The sequence below is a fragment of the Ranitomeya variabilis genome, chromosome 2, assembly GCF_051348905.1.
Source record: "Ranitomeya variabilis isolate aRanVar5 chromosome 2, aRanVar5.hap1, whole genome shotgun sequence".
NCBI lineage: Eukaryota > Metazoa > Chordata > Amphibia > Anura > Dendrobatidae > Ranitomeya > Ranitomeya variabilis.
The window spans coordinates 582,602,783-582,628,540 of NC_135233.1; the positions used below are offsets into that span (position 1 = coordinate 582,602,783).

The 25,758-nt window shown below is 39.6% G+C and overlaps 1 protein-coding gene and 1 long non-coding RNA gene across 7 annotated transcripts in view; both read right to left on the reverse strand.

Moving 5' to 3' along the window:
• Positions 1-25,758, reverse strand: part of WWOX (WW domain containing oxidoreductase) — a 1,206,506-nt gene that overhangs the window by 541,115 nt on the left and 639,633 nt on the right. The window lies entirely within an intron of this gene.
• The window catches only part of LOC143807130 (uncharacterized), a 186,679-nt gene that overhangs the window by 150,386 nt on the left and 10,535 nt on the right, over positions 1-25,758 (reverse strand). The window lies entirely within an intron of this gene.

Here is a 25,758-nt window from a genome sequence, read left to right on the forward strand (position 1 = left end):
TAGTCACCATGGGAGAGTGTAGTAAGAAGCAATACTAGTCACCATGGGAGAGTGTAGTAAGAAGCAATACTAGTCACCATGGGAGAGTGTAGTAAACAGCAATACTAATCACTGTGGGAGAGTGTAGTAAGAAGCAATACTAGTCACAGTAGGAGAGTGTAGTAAAAAGCAATACTAGTCACCATGGGAGAGTGTAGTAAACAGCAATACAAGTCAAAATGGGAGAGTATAGTAAACCGTAATACTAGTCACCATGTGAGAGCATAATAAACAGCAATACTAGTCACCATGGGAGAGTGTAGTAAAAAGCAATACTAGTCACCATGGGAGAGTGTAGTAAGAAGCAATACTAGTCACCATGGGAGAGTGTAGTAAACAGCAATACTAGTCACAGGAGAGTGTAGTAAACAGCAATACAAGTCAAAATGGGAGAGTATAGTAAACCGTAACACTAGTCACCATGAGAGAGCGTAATAAACAGCAATACTAGTCACCATGGGAGAGTCTAGTAAGAAGCAATACTAGTCACAGTAGGAGAGTGTAGTAAAAAGCAATACTAGTCACCATGGGAGAGTGTAGTAAGAAGCAATACTAGTCACCATGGGAGAGTGTAGTAAGAAGCAATACTAGTCACCATGGGAGAGTGTAGTAAGAAGCAATACTAGTCAAAATGAGAGTGTAGTAAACAGCAATACAAGTCACCGTAGGAGGGTTTAGTAAACAGTAATACTAGTCACTGTAAGAGGGATTAGTAAATAGCAATACTAGTCACTAGTATAGTAAATAGCCACCATTGGAGGGTTTAGTAAATAGTAATACTATTCATTGTAGGAGGGTTTAGTAAACAGTAGTAATAGTCACCGTGGGAAGGTTTAGTAACCTAGGCGCAATGCACTGTTTTGACGCTGTGCCGACTGCAACAAAATGCAAGGCATCCGCATACATTCGCATGGCCTGCGTACCCAATGTTATAGATAGGTACACAGCTGAATGGAAGAGGTGCAGCAGTGGGCAGGGCTTAACGGAGGAAGTACGCTGCTCTCCGCAGCTCTACCCAACGCAAATGTGAAACCAGCCTTAGTAGACAGTACTACTAGTCACTGTGAGAGAGTAGTAAAGAGCAATACTAGTCACCATTGGAGGGTTTAGTAAACAGTAATACTAGTCACCGTAGGAGTTTAAACTTTTTAAAAAAGAGGTCTGTGAAAAACGGAGTACACTCGGATATCATTTGAGTGCAGTCTGATTGTTTTCATGGAAATAAAGACTTGCATTGCCAATTTTGATCGGCCCCCCGAATCAAAACAGGACATGCCTCCGATTCTCCTTGGACCACTTGGTCAGAGGAAAAAATTAGATGTACACAGACTCATAGAATGTCATAGGTACAAGTGTTATCTGTGAAAATCACAGATAGCGCTCGTACAAGAAAATCATTTGACTGCACGAGCCCTCAAATCAAATCCAGAGCAGCCTAAAAAACATTTTGGAAGACGAAACATTTAAAGTATAGTAAAAGTAACTTAGTGTGGGATATGATGGCCCAGAAATCCTGTTAATCTTAAAGGGGTTGTCCGGTAGTGCAAATTGACAAAAAGGATAGGCCATCAATATCAGATTGGTGGGAGTGTGACTCACGGCATCCCTTGCGATCAGCTGTTCTAGGTACCGACACGGCCCAGATCGCTCAGTTCTGAATAGAATTACACAGCTCCGCCTACTGTATACTGCACATCCCGCCTAATCATTTGAACAGAGGTGGATCTGCAGTAACCTGCTGCGGCCACTATATAGTGAACAGTGTTGTAGGTGATTATATCAGTCCACTGCCAGCACCTAGAACAGATGATTGGTAGGGGTGCCGGGTGTTGCACCCCTTAAATCAGACATTGATGGCCTATTTATAAGGCTAGGCCATCAATATAAAGTACTAGATAACCCTTTTAAATATCTAATCTGCTATTTTAAAATACACAATAGATATGAAGTAAAATTCTCATTTAATGGGAATCCGAGAGCTGGTTCCATTACAGGGTTGTTCACATCTAATCTTCAGGAGCGTACCGCTTCCTAGCCTCCCAGCTTGCCAGGAGCAGTGCACTTCTAATTGATTGACAGCTCAGGCCTGTGACATAGTTGAGCCGGTGACCATCGCTGATGTTGCAAACAGAGGCAGTTTTGTCTTGCCTTTGCACCCTCAGGAGCGCAATGTTAAAGGGACACTGTCACCTGAATTTGGAGGGAACAATCTTTAGCTATAGGGGCGAGGTTTTCGGGTGTTTGATTCACCCTTTCCTTACCCGCTGGCTGCAATATTAGATTGAAGTTCATTCTCTGTCCTCCATAGTACACGCCTGCGTAAGGCAAGATTGCCTTGTGCAGGCATGTACTACGGAGGACAGAGAATGAACTTCAATCCAATATTGCAGCCAGCATGCAGCCAGCGAGTAAGGAAAGGGTGAATCAAACACCCGAAAACCCCACCCCCATGGCTGAAAATTGTTCCCTCCAAATTCAGGTGACAGAGTCCCTTTAATGAAGCCGGCCAGATTCAGTTAGCTTCAGAGTAGCACCTAAAAGCAGAATAAAAAAATGTTTGCAAGAACTGTACTACTTGCCTAGGAGACTGGCCAGTTCTGATAAACTGCACTAGTAGTCTGTAAAAAATGCTCAAGTCCGGTCCTGCCATCTTGAATGAGCTGAGTGACAGTAGCAAACATAGCCACGATCACTCATTCTACCAACTGGCCATCGGGTGGGTGGGGGACCTTGCTGATCATACATTGATGGCCTACATATATTTAGGACCTTAATGTAAGAAAACCCCTTTAAGTCATGTGATTGAGCCTTAAAGCATTACATACTTGTTAACATGATGCCCTTCCCTGCCGGCATGACTCCACCGCACCCTATAGAGACACATCCCGAGCCACTTCAGCTGTTATTTTTCTTCTCCGTTATTTATTTGGCACAGTGCCTTTTATTTTATTTTTTGGTTTTATTTTTTTTTATAGCTACTTGGAAGAGCTGTTAATTTTTGTTCGCTGTCGAGCCTGAGTCAAAGTCAGAGTCTAAGCAGCTTGTAATGAGTTTTCAATAGCCCATCTCACTGAAATTGAGGCCAAAGGAGCAGCAGACTTAGACAGTGTCAGGCCGGGGAATTTATGACGGAGGGTGCGATGCGTTCTGCAGAAAGTACGCAGAGGAGGGGCAGTGTACACCGGAGGTGCAACATTAAACACTCCAGATAGTGGTGTATTTTATCCTAATGTTGTATCAGCCCAGATGAATGCACAGAGTTGTGCCGTGAGGTGGTTTAATTAACAATGGCTTGTTGGAGTTTATGGCCTCGCACAGCAAATGATATCAGAGCGACATGCAACGATCTGACATTTTTGTTGTGGCATAAATAAATGGAATAGACTTGCAGCCCGAGCTTAAAAGTGAACGGGATTAAATAAAAAGCTCCAACCGTAAAAAAAAAAAAAAAAAAAACATGTGCAACGTGACAGCAAATTAGCACAAAGGATTATGAGAGAGGGGGTTTATTACTGGAAGGTAAAACGATTAACTAACAATGTATAAAGTTAACTTTAGTGTAGTCTAAACATTCTTCTTTACATCCAGATGTTAAGGATGGATTCTCTAAGGCATTTATTCTGGATGCACAGCACGGACCGGAGGCGTTGGTGCAGCAGCGGGAGAACAGTAGAGCTTTTTAAGCTTTTCTTGAAAATTTATGTAGCAGAAGCTGTATAGCATGGCTGTAATTATCACTTGCTGTTAGATGCAGCAGTTGATTTTTTTCATGGACCATTGATTTGAAAGAGTAAGTTTGATCCATGACTTGGGTCAAAAATGGGCTAATATTTGTTGACACCTAGTCCCCAAAAAAAACAGTAATGTGAAGATTGAGTTTTTATGGACTTTGCGGGGAAGAAACTGACCTGAACTCTTTAAATTCTTCTAAAAATGCAAAACTCCTCAAAATGTTCTTGCTTCAGCTCCAAAAACTCAGCCAAAAGACTTTAACATGCAAATACATTTAGACTTCAATGTGTGAACACAAATGAATTGTGCAACCTTACGCTATGGAGGGCATGTATCAAGTCTTTTGTACCAATTTTCTGGAATCCAAAAATTGCTACTTTTGGAGTGGCCCATTTTTGCGCCAAATTTTTGACTTTTTGCGATTTACGCTTATCAATGTTTTAAAAAAATGGGATGGCTAGCTAGAGAAGTGAGGTTTTAGCCAGGTTTTTAGCTGTGTTTTAGACCAGATTTTCATCAGCTTTTGGTCAGTGTGGCCGTTTGTACTATCAGTGATGTTCTCATATACAATAAAAGAAGAAAAATTGCAAAGATTCATCTACTGTTTATGTTAAACAGATAGTACACAGATGGTATCCGTGTGGCGCTCATGATTTTCACGGACCAATATACTTGTATGGGAGATTTTGATCCGTAATGCCGACCCATGATTTTTTTTCTCAATTTTGAAAAGGGGATGTTCTCCAGATCAAAGTAAAAGTTAGTCTTTAATCACATAGGATAAAAAATTGGCAGAATGAGTGTATATATATATATATATATATATATATATATATATATATATATATAAACCCAAAACATAATACTAACGCGTTTTAGGCACAGTATCCCTTAATCATAGCTGAGTTTTAATGACTTTCCTGTGGTGCTGGAGAGCATCCCCCTTTTGGACCATTGAGATCTATTTGACCTAGAAGCCAGACCAGTCCATACTCCTGGTGCACCACTGTCTACCCTGGAAGTCTCCAGGGATACTTTCTGATTTCTGGGGTTTTGATCCTGTTAAGTGAAGAATACAATGATTTTCATCACTAGTGAAGGTTTGACTTTAGGAGGAAACGCTCCAGAAATAAACCAATAATGCAAACATCACAATGCCTAATAATTCCTTCTCCGCGGAGGAGATGTTCGCTTTGGTTTACCGTTTGAAGAAACTTTCTTCCTTGGAATGATAAACATGCTGGGGGTCATTAAAACCTCATCCAGTGCTATATTTATTTCTTGCTCCTCATTCTAATACATTTTTATAATTGCATTGAAGATACGCTCTCCTGTTTCCAGCGCAAAGATAAAATTTATGAAGCATGACAAACACATCATACCAAAGACCACCCTATGAATAATGATGTGCATGGCTTGCGAGGCACTATCCCGGGCCTTCCTGGGCATCTTAAATTGACTTCTTAAAGAATTATCCTGGAAACACTTATTAAATACACTGTGATACAATTCGACAGAGAGGGATGTACACAGGTCACAGTGAGGGAAGGAGCTAAAATATGCGGTGCAATAGACGGAGGGTGCAGAAACAGATGATTAAACAGGAAATAACATAAACCAACGAACATCCAAAGTTCTGAATATACAGTATATATTTTTTGATAATGTTTAATTTTCTCTGTGTTATCCATGCAGAGTGGGGTGGTCTTGGGTCTTCTGTCTTACCATGGTTAAATAGAAAAATGGCGGAAAACACCAAGCCCAGTAGAGTCTTATCTGGTGGAGAAATTGGTATTGTGGTTCCCCAGATGAAGAAGTTGGTCCAACTCTGAAACGCGTTGAGAATAAAGCACATTGCCTAATTCCTATCTCATCCTCTGGATTTCTTAAATGCAGCACAGCAGCACAGTCTACTACTCATACCATTGTCCATAGTTAATCAAAACTTTTGCACAACCCAACATTAGCTAAAAAAAGGAAAAGGGAAAACAAGGACCATGCTCTCGTCGATCGTATAGGAGAAAAGGAGTTGAGGGTAATGGACCTTGATGGGGCAAGACTCATGAAATGGTGCTAAAAATAAGCATTTTTGGGAAATCTTAAGAGAAGGCTTAAAACTGTCCCGTGAATGGGGATACAATTGTTGGGAAATAGATGAAAAATGAAAGTATTATAGAAGAAGAGAGGCAAATACTGAGATATGCAATCACGTCCATCCTTACTTTACGAAACAAATCCAACACATTATCACGACAGGCTAGCAAAATTCTTGATTGGTTGCAATTCACATCACAACAACTGTGTAGCCACATATAGCTACATAATGCATAGACATCTCCTGACAGAGTATCGCAGAATCATGTTTTGTTTTTTTAACATATAAGGCTGGTCATTATACGCCCCTGATGACAGCTCTATAGAAGTGAGGAGACTTTGGAGTAACTAATCACCACGGTCCAGCTTGAGACTCCCGTCAAAGCACGCAAAGTGGGCACTGGGTGGTGCCAACAAGTCATCCTACCTTGGCTGGGGGATTAAAATACACAGAAACACACTGAATCTTTGTACCAGGTGAGGTAAGGACTAAGGAGGTAATGTATCTTTCCCTGGTCTGTCGAATTCAGGTTGACCACGACCACGGACCGTGACACACGTATATGTGAATACAACCTTAGACTCCTCATACATGTAATGGTTTGTTACATGTGGTTTTACGACTAATTGCTGTGTTTTTATGAAGACTTTTTCAGCTGCACGGGTTGTACAAGTGAAGCACAATGAAACTATCCCAAAGGAGATGAAGGCAGCCTCACGACAATCCTATAAACAATGTCAGCTTAGGTGTGCAATCTTAACCCTCTCCTTAGGGTAATCTATAAAATCACTTGAGTAATGATTTGCAAGCGGGTTCTGTGCCTGCTGAAATAATGCCTTTCTTATTGGAATAATTGATACAACAATACGACTGATGTTTTCAATACATTTCAATTAAAGAGGCGGCAGCTGATGTCTCACAATAGAAACCATTATCTGGGCCAGCCTTCAGAATGCCAATTGTTATGAAATCAAGTCCAGGAAATCAATGGTAGAAAAGTGGCTGATGAGCATTATAAAGTGGTAGAAAAGTGGCGGGTGACACATATTGCAAGGGCTAAAAAAAGGCCTTTAGGCACATCCCAAACTGCTAAGACACCAGTGCAAAATATGTAAAAAGGCTCTTTAACTATGGCTTTAGGTCCGGGTACAATAAAAATGTAGACACCACCCTCATGTCTGGGGCCTGTAATATGGTAGCCATGTTCTTAGAAGAATAATGTCTTTGCGTTTCAGATTTCATTACAATTATCCGGCACTTATTTTTGCAGAAAATCATGTTACTTGGGACATACAGGAACCATTATCTGCATTATCACAACATGGAAGATAACACACAACCCAAAGAGGTCATGCAGTACACTCTAGAGAGGAATTACGCATACATCAACAAACTGGAAGATTAAACTTCTGTGCCTTTTACTATCAGCCTAAAATCATCTCAACATAAGCCTGTAGCTGTTGTAACTTTCCAACAGTTCGATAATGAAGCGTGGCACACATCCTAGCCTCCGGCATCATCGCTTCTAAAAATGGGAAATCATTAGTGATGAGCGAGTGTACTCATTGCTCGGGTTTTCCTGAGCACTCTCGGGTGACCTCCGAGTATTTGTTAGTGTTCGGAGATTTAGTTTTCATTGCCTCAGCTGCATGATTTATGGCTACTAGCCAGCCTGAGTACATGTGGGGGTTGTCTGGTTGCTAGGGAATCCCCATATGTATTCAAGCTGGCTATCAGCTGTAAATCATGCAGCTGAGGCAATGAAAACTAAATCTCCGAGCAGTTACAAATACTCGGGAGACCACCCGAGAGTGCACGGGAAAACCCGAGCAACGAGTATACTCACTCATCAGTAGAAATCATGTTTCAGGGCAAATGTCAATTTTCAGATGAGTTTTGGGCTCGTTGTTCATCACTGGTCATTTTACAATGCTCGTTAAAAGGTTGGAAATTGGTAGAGTAGCTACCTCTCCTAGGTGGTACTTGAGATACAGTTTCTTTAGATCTGCAAAAGAGCCCATTTGCACACTTTTCGTTGCCTATTTGCAATACACAAGTGGTTTCTTTAAAAAGAGCCAGTCAGCACGAATGTGAAATATAAAGTAAATACATGGCTGTAGTACTAATTACATTGATACATTTGGTTTAGAAGTCCGCTTGGTGGTGCTTCTTTAATCAACATTTGAAGTATTTTGCCTTTTAGATTTGGGTGCACAGGGGCCGGACTGGGTCTTCTTCTCTTTGTCTGTGATTCGCTGCCTCCGATCTCGGAGTGACATGCCTCCTGTGAAATCTCAGAAGTGACTTGTCATTCACAGACTGGAGGCAGACAGAGGGGCCGGGTAATCACAGACAGGGAGGGGAAGATCCAAGTGCATAGGCTGCCCCTGTGCACCGAAATTTTGAAGCTGAAAACTTCAAATGGAAATTAAAGAAGAACCACAAAAAGGATTTTTTCACCAAAGGTATCAGCTTAATCTGTGTTATATAACCAATACAGCCATGACTTTACTGTGCATTACAAAATCTCATGCTGACAGATTCTCTTTAAAGAAGAAGTCCACTACTAGGACAACTCTTCTCATACCCCACGCTTGGCCTGGATAAAATAAAAAAGCCTATACTCATCTCCTGCGCCATTCCTACGGCGTCGGCACTGGGCTTTAGTGCGGTGTTGTGACATGTGATCATGGCGCCCAATCAGCGGTGGTATCACTGTCTCCGCCTTCGTACGGATTGAACATGAAGAAGCCCAGGCTTCAGCTGATCAATGACTTCCTCTTCATGTTCAATCCATACGAAGGCAGAGACAGTGACGCCACCGCTGATTAGGCAACTGGCATTACGGGTCACAACACCACGTCATGTTGACAGCGCTGCAGCCACTCAACTCTGCTCGAGTGAACGACACAAGCCGTTTGTGACGTCAGACCTGCAGACAATAAAAGTCACAGCGGACAGTGAATTCTTGAAACGATGATCAACCCGCTTTCCTTGTCTACTGAAAAGCAAAATTTTCATTCAGGCCTCCGGTAAAGCCGGCTGACAACCCAAGTAAGAGCTGACATTGCACCTGCATTTGTTGTCACCCAGCTGTCCCAGAAGCAGATTAAGTTAAATCAATTCCAATTGTTCCTCATAATGAAGGACTTTAGTTTATGTGAAGACCCTCAGAATGCATAAAAACAGTATATTTTTTGTTCAGTGGTGTCTTATCGGCTGCTTTCTGGGGGTAATTTTGGGAGCAGACAGATCTCAGCCTGCTACTGCTTGCCACAAGCATTTTTCTGGAGCTGTGACGAAGTGCCGGATCGTTACAAAAGAGCGGCTGAAGCCTGAAAACCTCAGCAGAGTTACATACCCTGCTCTCCTCTCCTTAACTGCTCATCTAATCTGCTGTAACAAGAACACGCTCTGATCAATTACGAAATACAGACAATTTTTTAAGCAGTTAGTACGACAAAAAGGAGGCTGGATGGGCATCGTACACCTGATGATGAAGTACGATGCTGGAAGTACGTTTTCATTCGCATTGTCATTTAAGGCCATCGATAAATTAATAAATCACAAAAAATATATAAAAAAAGTACACAAAAAAAACTAAACCACAAAAAAATTTAAAAAAATAAATAAAATAAATTAACAAACCACAAAAAAGAAAGAAAAAAAAAAAGAAAAATTAACAAACAATAAAAGATAAAAATAATAAATAAAATAAAATAAAAAATAATAATAATAATGATAAAAAAAATCACAGTCACCAACAAAATGCAGTAAAACCATTGGCAGCTAGTGGTGTCTCAAAGTTTAATTCCCCCAGGGAGAAAAAGGACACTGCCTAATCTGTATTCAGTCCTGACATTGTCCACATCTGATATGGAACATTAGTTACTAACGTTCTCAATAGTCTAGTGTCCTTCAGTTTATATTACTTTATGTTAATGGTAGAAAAATTACACACAACACCATTTATCATTGTTATACTGTACCATACATCTCACCGCTTATTGTAATATATTTATTTGCTACTGCAATGATCGCGAAGGTGGGGGGGTGGCAGAACTAAGAGTATGGAGAAAAACAGGCTTAAACAAATGACCGTAAAAACAATCAATTCCAACATTAATAATATTAATAATAAACTAAAATAAATTAATTATAAAAGTAAAAAAAATAAATAAAATTATGAATAAAATAAATTATAAAAGTAAAAAAAATAAAATAAATGTAAGAAAATCATAAAGTAAATTATAAAAGTAAAAAAATAAAATACATTAAAATAGTTCAAAAAAATTAGTAAACAAAAATTATAAAAGTAAAAAATAAGCTAAACTAATTAAAGTAAAAAAATAATAAAAAAAAATTCTAAAAGTACAAAAAATAATAAACTAACAAATTATGAAAGTAAAAATAAACTAAAATAAATAAATTATAAAAGGAAGAAAATAAACTGAAATAATTTAATAATTTAACAAGTTAAAAAAATAGAAAAGAAAAAACTTAAATGAATTATAGAAGGAAAAATAATATAAATTATGAAAGTAAAAATATTATGTAAAAAATGGTAAAGGGTTGAACAAAACATCATAATATAGATATCTTTTTCAGAGCATGGTAAATCAACGTTTAACCTCTGAAAAACAAAGTTCAGATTTTCCAGCTGCGGAAGATCGTGGTGGGCTGTAATCACAAGGCGAGGATTTGTCCTTTTATTTGACACCAAACAGATGGCTCACCGTGATTTATAAAAAAATAATAATAAATTAAAAATGAAAAAATAAAATAATAATAATTTGGAAATCAGAAGAGTGTGAGAGAGATCTTGATTTCTAAGACAGGGAATTATAATTATGATACATGGCTGAACACTGGGGGTCATATGGTGATTTTCTTTTTTTTTTCTTTTTTTTTTTCGAAGCCAACGTTCAGCTAGCTCGGATTGTGAAGTCGAGGTCTAGGCTTCCGCGATAGATATCATCACAAGTTTTATGGCCTGAAAAATAATAGATTGCTAGAACGCTTTTGCAGTTTAGACCACACACTAGAGGTCTCTCCCAAGGTGCTTTTCTTTTCCTGAAAGATCCGTCCTGTTCAATCGATGGAGTCAAATGCATGCACGGGCTAACACAAATCCATACAAGAAAATGATTCCATTTACAAACCAAATTGTTTATAGAGAGCTGGCAGTTAACACTTAAAGGTGCAGTGAAGGAGATGTCGAGGCTCGAACCAAAACGGAGCTGGCAAAATTTGTGCAAAATTTGCTGCTTGTGTCGAAAAGAAAGGTTGTCAACTGTGCCGTTTAGATTATTTTTACTATGGATCAGATTGCTTAAAACATAACAAAAACGTGAGTTCAATGAAAGAAAATCACAATAGAAAGCATGCAAAAAAAAATTAAGTATTTTGAAAAGGTCGGCAAAAATTTGCAGCGGTAGCAATTTTTTACGGTACGATGGTAAATATTTTGGAGGTCATAAATTCCAACTTCAGTATTATTCTCATCAAATTAATATAAAGCAAGCCCCATTTTATGGTCATGAGATAACAATTTTTTTATAAGCCACATTAAAAAATAAAGTAGAATATTATTTTTTTATCATTTTAATTTTTTTAACTATTCAAGTTTTTAGATTTTGCATTATCAAAATAAGTGCAATTCAGAACTTCAGTTCCATAACCTAAAAGGTTTTGAATTTTGGCCAAACACACAAACTTCTACCTCCGATATTTTGATATAATGAGATGATCAGGTTGATGGGATGTCCCTTGAATACATTAATGAGTTCTGATATGTGAATTTTTTTACATAGACAATGATCTAGAGTTAAGGATTGCCCACTTTTGGGGACAATTTTCATATTTAAATGCATTTATTTTGGGGTTAAAATTTTTTAGGGGATTTGGTTTCATTGAAAATTTTGCACCGTTTAGCCTCTATAGCCTGTGCGTTGCACTGGCTATTGCTGGCTGCAGAATGAATTAACTGAGAATCTGTCAGCGACCTCATTCTAGCTGCAGAGTTTCTCTTTTTGGGAGCCCCTTTATGACCGTAGTCCACATCAAAGTTGAATGTATCGGGAAAGGAAGAGTTTACGGGGCAACATTTGTAATTGAACCCAATTTCAAAAATTATTTTTTTGCATTTCAGCAAAAAAAAAGGCCCCAAAGTTGGACAACAACTTTAAGATGTATCTGATTTTTGCATACCCCTTACCGTTCAACATATCTGACCATGGATGGCCACCCTATAGCAGATCTATATAAAGCAATTCAGTAATACAATGACTATCGCCCCAAATTGATGTCACATACAATATACACATCCTCATCCAAAAAAAGGAGGGCAAAGTTTGACTGATCCCTCTTGTTGGTCAGTATGGTTGTGCCTCTGGTAAGAATTTTACAATTTGAAAAAGTCAGAGTTTACAATTGGGCACCAATGCAAAAAATATGGCTGCCTGCATGAGACAATGACCATTTTGGATAGGTTCATTATGTGATCATCACAGACCAAATGATAGCCGAAACTCACATCTTCCTAAAAGAATTGTTTTATTGATCCAGTAGTATAAAAGTCACAAAAAAATTAACAGCACAAAAATTAAACAAGGCAGAAAAGAAATATCCTCTGCGCTCACAGGCAACATGTTTCAGACCTTCATGGTCCTTGGTCCATTCTGGGGCCAGTGATACCTCTGGACTAGTAGACTTTTTTTTTTTTTTTTTTAGTGACGGTACTTTGACGACGTTCCATTTCTAAGTTATATTACGTATTCAACTCTTGAAAAGAGAGTTATACAAAGACACAAAAATCTTAATGTAAGCACTTTAAAGGGCAAGCAAGCGTAATAAAAATGTGATGTTCCTGAACTTTTGAATGTAGTGGAATTCCAAGAATAAAAAATCTCAACATTTTTTTTCCCTTTATATATTTTTGTATAGAGATTATCAGGTCTGCCCGATCGTTAATTTACACCGAGGCTCAGAAGGTCCAAAGTGAAACCAGTCTGCCATAGTAAAATTTTGCAAGCAGTTCCCTTGTTGACAGCAATAGGTGGGCGCACGCAAGATGGTACCCTGCAGGGAACCTGAAATTAAGAATTTTGTGGAACCCATTAAAATTAATTATGATAATGAACAGTAGATCCCTCAATGCACAAAATTCCTTATTTAAAAGTAGGTTTTTTAAACTAGTCGAGTCATTTACAACATACCATCAGGCAATCCTGGCAATAGGAAGCCCTTCCAACTCTATTGCGAGACTGATCTTCAACTTTTTGTGTACTTCAAAAAAGTTTATTCCCATTAGAGATGAGTGGATCGGTCTTCAGAGGATCAAATTCACGCTGAATAGCCTTGAATTCACAGTTTCAAGCGAATTCAAACAATTTGAGATTCAATTATAGGTTCCTCAAAAAAAAAAGTTGCCCAGCACAATTTCCCACAGTGCAAAAGCATCAGAGAGCGGGATAAATTATTTTTGCGTGGTAGCCAGACTCCCCCATGATACCCTATAGTGATGACAGTGGATTATCATACCTTGTACAGTGGTGGTCAGTACCGGGGCCACCACAGATCAGCGGTTCACAGTAGAGCAGGGTTTGGAAGGTAAAGTCATTTTTCATCTTTATAGTCACTGGGCAAAGTATAATTTTCCTGTAGAGTGTAAGCTCTTATGGTCAGCGTGGTCCTCTCTCTTCTGTAGAGTGTAAGCTCTTATGGTCAATGAGGTCCTCTCTTTCTCCTATTGAGTGTAAGCTCTTATGGTCAGAAAAGTCCTTTCCCTCTCCTATAGACTGTAAACTCTTATGGTCAGTGGGTTCTCTCTCTTCTATAGACTGTAAACTCTTATATTCAGCGGGGTCCTCTCTCCTGTAGAGTGTAGGCTCTTATGGTCAGTGGTGTCCTCTCTCTTCTGTAGAGCATAAGATCTTATGGTCTGCATGGTTCCCTCTACTGCAAAGTATAAGCTTTTATGGTCATTGGGGTCCTCTCTCTTTCCTGTTGAGTGTAGTTTCTTATGGTCAACGGGGTCCTCTCTCTCTCTCCTAGAGAGTGTAAGCTGTTATGGTCATCTTTCTACTGTAGAGTGTAAGCTTTTAAGGTTTAGAAGGGTCCTCTCTTTCTACTGTAGAGTGTAGGCTCTTATTGTCAGCACGGTTCTCTCTCTCCTGTAGAGTGTAAGCTCTTATGGTCAGCAGAGTCATTTCTCTCCTGTAAAGTGTAAGCTTTTAAGGTTTAGAAGGGTCCTCTCTTTCTACTGTAGAGTGTAGGCTCTTATGATCAGCACGGTTCTCTCTCTCCTGTAGAGTGTAAGCTCTTATGGTCAGCATGGCCATTTCTCTCCTGTAGAGTGTAATTGCTCATGGTCAACGGGTTCCTCTCTCTCCTGTAGAGTATAAGATTTTATGGTCAGAGGGGCCCTTTCTCTCTTTTGTAGGGTGTAAGCTCCTATGACCATTTGAGTTTGGACTCTCTCATCTCCTCCATGTGCATTTTCTGAGCAATTACAAGCTTTCAAGTATTATGATTGTAGCCACAAACCCAATTTTTTCGGAAAACTCATTGAAATCGAATATCAAAAGTTGCGTTCATCTCTTATCTCTATGAATTCTTAGATAAGGTAGAATAAGAGAATATAGACCTCATTCATGATATGAACATTGCCAGACAAAACCTGTGCAATAGGGCGATTAGATATATTGCTCTCCATTTGCAACAGTTCCTAATGACCTTGCCAGAAGGAACCCAGAAGGAAAACAAGGGCAGTAATTTGTTCACTTGGTTATATTAGACGTCTACTCAGGTCTGCAATGTAGGGAAAAACTTGGGCTCCTTTGAATGTGTGACATAACAGCTGTTCCCAGTTTTTCCAGTTAAGTTGATGGAAAGGGATGATTCCCCGTGAAGGCCAGCACCTTGGGGGACCAGTGGAGCACCCAGCAGTCCTAGTCTAATACCGAAAGCCTAAACGCAACCAGATGGAGATTTGGCTGGAGGCAGGAGGAGATAAAGCACACCTGGATTCCCTGCTATGATCTCACAGTGCTCTGCATAGATGAGGAAATAAATAAAATAACTCTCGCACAGTTCATCTTAGTAGAGTATATAAAGCTGTAAAAACACAAGAGTCCGCCTGTAGACGTACCTGGTCCTGTGCGGCATCAACCAGGTCTGAGAGTGATTAGGAATATCAATTGCTACAAGAAAACTAGCTACCTTATACGTGTCCAGGTCATTCGTGCCAAATATTTAGTGGGGATAGTAAAACTGTATTTTGAATAATTGCCAATTGTATAATTTATGGGTTTTTTGTGTTTTTCATTCCAGCATTTACTTCATGGTAAATTTTGCTTTGGATTTTGGATTGGATCCACTCTGATCTCATGTTGTTGGCTTATTCTAGCTTTCCTGGGTAGGTCTATCATTATTCAGGAAAACTCCTTCAAATATGTCATTCAAAGAAGCAACAGGCAGACGTCCTTAAAGGGAATATGTCAGCATTGTTTAGCCATGAAATCTGACAGCAGCAAGATGTAGGGACAGAGGCCCTGATTCCATAGATGTATCACTTGCTGGGTTGCATGCTGTCATTTTGATACAATCACTGTTTTCCCTGCTGAAAATCTAGCAGTGCTAAAATGCTGAGCCCTGTATAACCCCGCCCACACCTCTAATTGGAAGCTTTCTTTGTATACTGTCAGCAACCTACCAATCAGTGGTGGGGGAGTGGTTACACAGACAGTTCACTGGGAGGCACAAGGTTTTGTAGCGATAATCTACTGCTGATAAAACAGTGATTTTATTGAAATAACAACATATAGCCTAGTAAGCTATACATTGCTGGAATCAGGGTATTTGCCTCTACATCATGCTGCTCTCATATTACATAGCAAAACCTGCTGACAGATTGTCTTTAAAGTGCAGCTCCTTAAACACCTTGTAGATCGGTGGGGGCTGTGATACGGCAGTTATTTGAGTCATCGGTGGACATCTCAGGACTCGACCCCCCAATCTACAAGGAACTTCAACTTATCAAAAATTTTGAAAAATATAGCTGCACATAAGTCTCTTGCTTGAATTAATGACAAATTTGAACCACCAATGATAATATTTTCAAAGGTCCTGAAGGATAGTCAACCATATAAAAATCCTGTACGTACTGTTCTGGAGACAAGCTGAAGAATAAATTCATAAAGGCCACAATGGCCTTAAAAGGGCCGTCTGGTGAAAACAAGTTATCACTTTTCCATAGGATAGGTGTAAAGTACTGCTGGGACCCACATAGATTGGCAGAACAGGTCCATGTGCTCCAAAATTAAAAGTTTGGCTAAAGCCGCGGGACAACCTTGATATTTATTAAAAAAATTCTACAATTGAGGAAGTTTTTCCTAATCATCAAATAAAACGATTAACCTTTTCATATGGAAACAAACTTAAAGGAGTTGTCCCACGAACAAAGTACCTTTTAATTAATAGATCTTAGAATATTGGAATCATTTGATATGTTATGTAAAAGTAGTAAAAAGCATATAACCCAATGGCCTAATTTAAAGAAGTAATAGCAAAGGATAAAAACCTTGAATGAGACATAATAAAGAAGGATGCCAACAAAAGTGCTCCCAAAACACAATTAGACACTGCCACAGTACCCTTCACATGCACAGTATGATGACCCTACTGCCTTTCCCCTTCAAAGTATCCAGCAAAGTCCACATCACAGTATGATTCCTCAACTGTAATCCTCACAGTATAATGGGCACCACAATGTCCTCCATACAGTATAAAGTGCCCTTCATTGTCTTCAATACAGTATATGGCCCCACATAGTCCTCCATAAGGCATAATGGGCCCTGTATTGCCTTGCATACAGTATAATGGCCCTATATAGTCCTCCATACAGTATAATGGGCCCTGCATTGCCTTCCTTACAGTATAATGGCCCCACAAAGTCCTCCATAGAGTAGAACGGCCAGACATAGAGCTTCATATAGTATAATAGCCCAACATAGTGGTCCAAATAGTATAATGTCCCCACATAATGCTCCATACAGTATAATGGCCCCACAGTGCTCCATGCCGTATAATGGCCCCACATAGTCCTCCATACAGTATAATGCCCCTACATAGTCCTCTGTACAGTATAATGACCTCGCCTGGTGTTGCAGGCTAAATATATTAACCCTGTGGGCTAGACATGGCCTGCGGACCGGAGTTTGACATGTGTGGTCTAAAGATACGTAATGTACCCCCTTGGGTACAAGAAAATGCCATGCTCATAAGGAATAAATGGAAAGGAAGTCAAACAAGTGTACTGCCACTCAAAGTTAAAGGGAATAAAATGCAGATAGGTGCTGGTCCCAGAGGCTGGACACCCACTGATCAACAAGTCATCACCTATCCTATGGACAAGTACTAAGACTACACTTTCCCACAGGTCAGTGTGCTCCATGTCCTTCTAGAGACACATAATGTACCCCCCTTGAGAGCCTGGCCAGTAGATCAATACTAATAAATGTCCCAAAAATGTACGGATCATCCAGACATCTCACAGCATTGTACGCTGCAAATACATCTGACCTTATGACTGTAAAATACTCTGACTCCTGAGCTCCATAAAAGCCCAAATGACTTTGCTTTACGCAATAAAACACACAATGCTTGGCCATTCCAAAAAACGTAGCCAGAGTGGCCGCTGAAGGAGCCAAACATATTATTTTCAATATAGCTCTGACCAGGTCATTTTTATATCTGAGCATGTTTTATCACTAAGCTTAGCTGTGCAGCTCCAGAGCTCTGCCAAATCCCAATGGACTTTAAATTTATGGGATAGTAATTGCTGTCTATATCGCATACACTGCGAGCTTTGTGGGCTTTAAACTAACGAGGAGGGCAGCCCGACAAACTAAGATTAGAGCCAGCTGGACATAAACCACGGCGGACGAACTAAACACAGGAGAAATAATGTGACAACTTGGATTGCTTGAATGTGTGGTGCACCGTCAGCCAGCGAGTTTCCCTTCACCCTTTGTTCACTGATATACATCATTAAAGTTATGAAACATTTATTTCCTACTTTCTAAAAATATATATGTAAAAAAAAAATCAAACAATTTTACTAGTGAGGGTTTAAATCTCTTCACACAAAATGGTCAATCGGTCATGATGGTAATCTGTGTCTACGAGCCCTGAGAACCTATTGACATTGTCTCTTCTTTTGACTGGCGATATCACTAGCTGGTATGATATCACAAGTGCATTGTGCCCCAACAAAGATGTTGTCCTTACGGCCCAACAATGATGTTGTGCCTTATGTCCCAACGGTGACTTTGTGCCTTCGGCCCAATGAAGACGTACTGCCATAAGAAGAGTTGCTGATGCCATCAGGGTAAGAGTTGTTTCTTATGGCTCCAGTTCGGCGGCCAGAGATTACGGTCGTGGCAGATGGACCTGGTTGTGTGAATCGATTCGCACCAATTCTAAAATTACTTTCCCTTTCAACTTGATATATAGAGTAATCCTAAGACACAGGTCAGCCGCTCTCTTTACAAAGGTGGTGCTAGCCAACTACTGGCCTCAACTGTGATGTGTTGCTCATAGTAAGATGTTCAATGGCAACAGGATGTGTTGTGGATACTAGAACTATAGCTTGGGTAATTTTTCCACTTCCACATTTATATACAAAATGTTAAGCATTTAAATTAGCATAATAGCTTTTTTAACGATTGGCCGTCAAACTTACTGGGTACCGGAATCAGTTTCATATTAACGGTGGTCAACTTTAGGGGCTATAAGAGCTATTGTTCTTCATTGTGGAGAGCGCCAAGCTGGAGTAGGTAGGCTCATAGGCTAAGACATGCTCCCTGAGCATGTAAGTTAGCTTTCCTCCAAGAGAAAGATGGCTCTCTAGCGTAACCACTAGGATAGTTTGCATACAAATTAAACAAAGTTAGGTTTTATTCACTTTTTGGTTGTCATGAGCTTTTATTGCAGATCCCATTGTCTTTTATAGTGAGAATAGTGTTCCACACATTGAAGAGGTTGTCCAGGTCAACGATATCAGAACACAGGCAAACCAACAACAAGCATCTCAAGGTAAACCGTTTTGGGAGCAGAAACCCCACAGCTCCACATGTTGTGTAGTTAGCTTAGCTCCCATTGATTGCTGCAATACCCACTAACGGCCACTAAGCAGTGTAAGGAGCTGTGATGTTCCGACAGCTGCAGGACCAGATTGCAGATGATCAGTGGAGGTTCTGGGTATTGGGCCACTGTGAACTGATATTGATAACCTACTCATGGGTCCTGGACAATATCTTTAGGTCAATGAGTTGCATCAGTCACCGATGTACATCATGCAACAAATGTCATTCATGGAAAGCAAAGCCTAAGCTTCAGGGATTTTTCAGTGATGTTAGAGAAGGGGAAAGCTGTATATATTTTTACAGCGACAGTATATACGAACAGCTATAAACAGAACATAGATGGAATACAAGTCCTTCTTCAAACCATCAGTTGGGTAACTGCTTTCAGTACTATTTTATATTTCTTGTCATTTCATCTATGGCTTTGGCTCTTTGGAAAATGTTGAATTTATTTTCTATTTGAAAAGTTTTGAGGCAGTGTAATCCTAGGTGACAGTTAAGTTGAGGGGCACTGATACAGAGGTAGCAATCATACACAGGTCTGGTAGGACCAAGAGGTCCCTTTGTCACATAAGACTCCAGTTCCATAAATGCCCAAAGATTTCTAAAGAGATCTGTTAAAATTTTTGCTTGTGGGCCAATATTTTTTAAAGATACAACTCTGGTCACTGCAATAGTAAAATTTCAAACATGTGGTGGATAAACATCTAAAGTAATGGGCATAACCAAGTTTCATTATGGAATAAGCTAATAGAATGGGTGGTAAGAGCGTGCAGGACAGGGAACCAAACAGCAAAGATCAAACTGGGTTTCCCATTACAGTCTTGGCTTTTTCTACTAAGAAAATAAAGACCTCATCTTTTTTTTTCTCTCTTAGCCAAAGCCCCAATGATCACCAAGCGGTTCCTTGTAGGGGGGTCCTGCAGAGGTTTCCACCAATCATGGGAAAGGAGATGAGATTGTTCTCCTCCTCCCTCCAAACGTCTCAAAGCAGCTTGTTGTCTTCAACCTTGAGAATAGGTCAGCAGTCGGTGAAGCCCTTCTCTTAAAGGGAACCTGTCACCTGAATTTGGCGGGACCAGTTTTGGGTCATATGGGCGGGGTTTTCGGGTGTTTGATTCACCCTTTCCTTACCCGCTGGCTGCATGCTGGCCACAATATTGGATTGAAGTTCATTCTCTGTCCTCCGGAGTACACGCCAGTGCAAGGCAATATTGCCTTGCGCTGGCGTGTACTCCGGAGGACAGAGAATGAACTTCAATCCAATATTGCGGCCAGCATGCAGCCAGTGGGTAAGGAAAGGGTGAATCAAACACCCGAAAACCCCGCCCATATGACCCAAAACTGGTCTTGCCAAATTCAGGTGACAGGTTCCCTTTAAGCTCAACTTGACCACAAAATCTAGACAACTCATTTACACCCTTTGCATCCCCTCTTCTACTAAATTATTATAAAAGGGGAAAAAATGGAAGATAAAACCCAATATACTGCATAGTATACCAACATTAAATAAATTCACTCCAGATTAGATAGATGAAAAAACAAGACGCCCGCCATAACATCTCCTGCCAGTTCACAGGAGACAATAGAATAGCAGAATTGGCAATAATTACCCTCTCTCCTAAGACAAGTGAAACAGATGATAAAAACTTTGCAGAAAGTCGTCATCTGCTGCAGGTAATCTGAAGAGGCACAGCTGTCAATCATTACTCTGCATTTACAATAGGATGTCACGGACGACTTTGCAGCAGAAATAGTAGCATTTATGCAGCTTGTCGCAATCTCTTTTTGTCAGCAGTAACATCCTCACTAGCCCCAGCTTAAAGTAGGAAACGTAAATTACAAAAGATGGAAAATTCCTTTTATAATTGTAAGGCATAATGTTAATATTGTACACAAAGCATGTTTCATGTAATTCTGTGTGTGGTAAAGGTTTTGTTTAGTCCATTCAAGACCCCGTATATCATGGCATGACCATCTTTTGGATCCAAAGGCCATCGGCATCCACTAAAAAGGGGATGTCAAAGAAGGGAGGTTCAATCCTCAGGACCTCCCTCTATGTATCACTAATAAGCTGTGGCGCTAGCTCTGGCGGCCTTGGGTCTTCCCTGTGTTACACCTCTATGACTGCCACGTAATGCTACAATTACCAGCCAAATTTTCAACAGCAACACTATCTGTTTTCCATGGGTCTCAGGGGCCACCCTAGATTCAATTCAAAAAGGGTGGTTTGATGATCTATTAGATAAGTTTTAAAGAGTTTGTTCCATGATTACAATTTACAACTGATATGGAAAACAGTTCTAACAAACATTTTTAATTGTAACTTTCATTCTAAATAAACATTCATTTTTATTCAAATCAGCTGCGAAGACCAGATGTTTGCTAATACAATTTTTCAAGTGGTGGAGAATGCGGGCAGAGAATGCCAATAATTCAGGATTATAACAGATGCATTGATAAATTTAAGCTCCCAATCAAAGTTACATGAAAGAGATATATTCCCTTAATATTTTATTTTTTTTTAAAAACAACACTATAACTACCGTCCTTCTTCGCATCGGTTTCTGCTAAGCATTGCTTAGTGAACTTTCACATTTCAGAGCAAAGGAGAAGGGCAAAGGATATCACCTAAAGATAGATGTTGGTGCACTATAATTTGGGAATTTGAAGACAAAAGCAGCAATTTATCAAAGCCTCCTAGATGTCATATTAGTAGGAAAACATCAGCAACCGGGACCATAACCCGGCCACAGCTGAGTGGAGAACCTGGGGCCACTTAATTTGCTGGGTTTTACCTTCAATCAAAGGGTTTATTTTTGCAGGTGTTGATGTTATTTGGCATCAATATATTCATTGAATTTATTGATTTTTATTTAATTTAATAGAAGATTTCTATGAACCAGTCCCGATAGCACGGCCTTAACTTTCTATTTTTTTAGTCTAATTATTGCCCCATCACATTGACCACGACAAGCCGTAGATGACTAAAGAACAGGATAATATCCAAAGCCTGTGTGTCCTTTTCGTGCTGCCAGTTAATAATGCTAAAAAATAACACGCTCAGCCATGCTTTTGGATTCATGAAGGTCAAGAGGCTGGAAAAGGCTTCTATTATTCCAGTCAAGGCCAGATTAATATCCCATAGAACACCTGGCTCTTTAGTAGACAGCTATAAATATATCATTTGCTGAATGGACATGTCTATTAAAAACTACATAAAAGGGATAAAGGGAAGCCCCGTCATCTACAGGTTTTAATAAAACAAATAAAAAAATGAAAAATACAGGTTTTTTTACGTTGCTATGATTGTCAATTATCTCTTGTGATTTTCCACTTTGTTTTTTTTTTGCAAAACATAAAATCATACACTCGATTCAAAGCACAAATGAGATTACATGTAATAAATGTAATGTAATGAAAAATATAAAAAGCAACATACATTAAAAATAAATAAAAATTAGTTTTGATGTGAAAATATATATGTATATACAACACACACACACATACACACACATATATATATATATATATATATATATATATATATATATATATATATATATATACAGTACAGACCAAAAGTTTGGACACACCTTCTCATTTAAAGATTTTTCTGTATTTTAATGACTATGAAAATTGTACATTCACACTGAAGGCATCAAAACTATGAATTAACACATGTGGAATTATATACTTAACAAAAAGGTGTGAAACAACTGAAATTATGTCTTATATTCTAGGTTCTTCAAAGTAACCACCTTTTGCTTTGATGACTGCTTTGCTGCAGACTCTTGGCATTCTCTTGATGACCTTCAAGAGGTAGTCACCGGGAATGGTCTTCCAACAATCTTGAAGGAGTTCCCAGAGATGCTTAGCACTTGGTGGCCCTTTTGCCTTCACTCTGTGGTCCAGCTCACCCCAAACCATCTCGATTGGGTTCAGGTCTGGTGACTGTGGAGGCCAGGTCATCTGGCGTAGCACCCCATCACTCTCCCTCTTGGTCAAATAGCCCTTATACAGCCTGGAGGTGTGTTTGGGGTCTTTGTCCTGTTGAAAAATAAATGATGGTCCAACTAAATAAATGCAAACCCGATGAAATAACATGCCGCTGCAAGATGCTGTGGTAGCCATGCTGGTTCAGTGTGCCTTCAATTTTGAATAACTCCCCAACAGTGTACCAGCAAAGCACCCCCACACCATCACACCTCCTCCTCCATGCTTCATGGTGGGAACCAGGCATGTAGAGTCCATCCGTTCACCTTTTCTGCGTCGCACAAAGACACGGTGGTTGGAACCAATGATCTCAAATTTGGACACATCAGACCAAAGCACAGATTTCCACTGGTCTAATGTCCTTTCCTTGTGTTCTTTAGCGCAAACAAGTCTCTTCTGCTTGTTGCCTGTCCTTAGCAGTGGTTTCCTAGCAGCTATTTTACCATGAAGGCCTGCTGCACAAAGTCTCCTCTTAACTGTTGTTGTAGAGATGTGTTTGCTGCTAGAACTCTGTGCGGCATTGACCTGGTCTCTAATCTGAGCTGCTGTTAACCTGCGATTTCTGAGGCTGGTGACTCGGATAAACTTATCCTCAGAAGCAGAGGTGACTCTTGGTCTTTCTTTCCTGGGGCGGTCTTCATGTGAGCCAGTTTTTTTGTAGCGCTTGATGGTTTTTGCCACTGCACTTGGGGACACTTCCAAAGTTTTCCCAATTTTTCGGATTGACTGACCTTCATTTCTTAAAGTAATGATGGCCACTCATTTTTCCTTACTTAGCTGCATTTTTCTTGCCATAATACAAATTCTAACAGTCTATTCAGTAGGACTATCAGCTGTGTATTCACCAGACTTCTGCTCAACACAACTGATGGTCCCAACACCATTTATAAGGCAAGAAATCCCACTTATTAAACCTGACAGGGCACAACTGTGAAGTTAAAACCATTCCCGGTGACTACCTCTTGAAGCTCATCAAGAGAATGCCAAGAGTGTGCAAAGCAGCCATCAAAGCAAAAGGTGGCTACTTTGAAGAACCTAGAATATAAGACATAATTTCAGTTGTTTCACACTTTTCTGTTAAGTATATAATTCCACATGTGTTAATTCATAGTTTTGATGCCTTCAGTGTGAATGTACAATTTTCATAGTCATGAAAATACAGAAAAATCTTTAAATGAGAAGGTGTGTCCAAACTTTTGGTCTGTACTGTATATATATATATACATTATAATAATTCATATTCTGTAGGCCAGTAGGCTAAGGTGTGCTTTTACAATAAGAGCATGTTCACACGTGGCGGTTTTACAGTGTCAGCAAAGTTAATGAGATTTCAAAAATCTCATGCATGCGCTTTGCTTTTTTTCCCTGTGTTTTTAGAGCTCCAAGACTTTTTTTCAACCCTTCACGACTTTGGGATTTTCCATTTTTGCGTTTTCATTTTTTGTTCCCAGAGTCATAACTTTTTTATTTTTCCATCACTATGGCTGTGTGTGGTCTTTGTTTTTTGCAGGGAGAGTTGTACTTTTGAACGACACCAATGATTTTACCACATACTGTACAGGAAAATGGGAAAAAAATTCCAAGTACGGTAAAACTGCAAAAAACTTGCAATTCCACAATTTTTATGGTTTAATTTACCATGTTCACTAAATGCTAAAACTGACCTGCGATTATGATTCCCCAGGTCATTACGAGCTCGGAGACACCAATCATGTATAGGTTCAATTTTTATCTAAGTGGTGAAAAATAATCCAAAGTTTGTGAATAAAATAAAGAATAAATGGCACCATTTTCTGAGACCCGTAGTGTCTCCATTTTTCAGTATTCTGGGTTGGATGAGGGTTTATTTTTTTGCGCGCCGAGCTGACGTTTTTATTGATACCATTTTGGGGTTGATACAATGTTTTGATTGCCTGTTATTGCATTTGCAATGTTGCGTCAACCAAAATACATAATTCTGACATTTAGGTCTTTTTTCTCATTACGCCGTTTACCAAGCAGACTAATTACTTTTAGATTTTGACAGATCGAGCATTTCTGAACACAGCAATACCAAATATGTATATTTTTTATTGTCTTATTTTAAATGGAGCAAAAGGGGGGTGATGCAAATCTTTTTTTTAAATTTTGCAATATTTTTAAAACATTATTTTTCTACTTTTTACTTGCTTCAATAGTCTCCATGGGATGTTTGAAGCTGTGATCTTCTGATCACTTGCACTACACATAAAAGTGCTTGAGCCCTGCTTTGTGTAGCAAAAGTCGTCTCCTCTGAACGGCGTTCAAAGGAGGTCTGAAATGACAAGCACAGGGGTCTTTTGTTGACCCCAGGGTGTCATTCCAGCCTAATCAGCGCCCCTTGAACATGTGACACGCTTCTTCTAAGCGCAAAAGCGGAGTCATTGACGCCAGCACTGATTGGGCACCGGGCATCAAGTGTCATTCCACCGCATCACAGCCCTGGGCAGAGCGACTTACGACATCGCAGAAACTCAGCCGGCACGGGAGGCGAGTAGAAAAACAAGTTTCACCAGTGTTTTTCATCCGAGTTTCAGCAGACCATCATCAGAATTTCTACAGCTTCTCCTACTAGTCCATATAAAGCAGACAGCACTTGGAACGGCATCTGATTTTTTTCATGGACCGATCTTGCATTACTGATTTTGATCTGACAGTTGGATCCATGTCAGACACGTCTCTGCAATTTTGCACCGTCGGTCCGGCAAAGAAGAATGGATCCATGTGAAC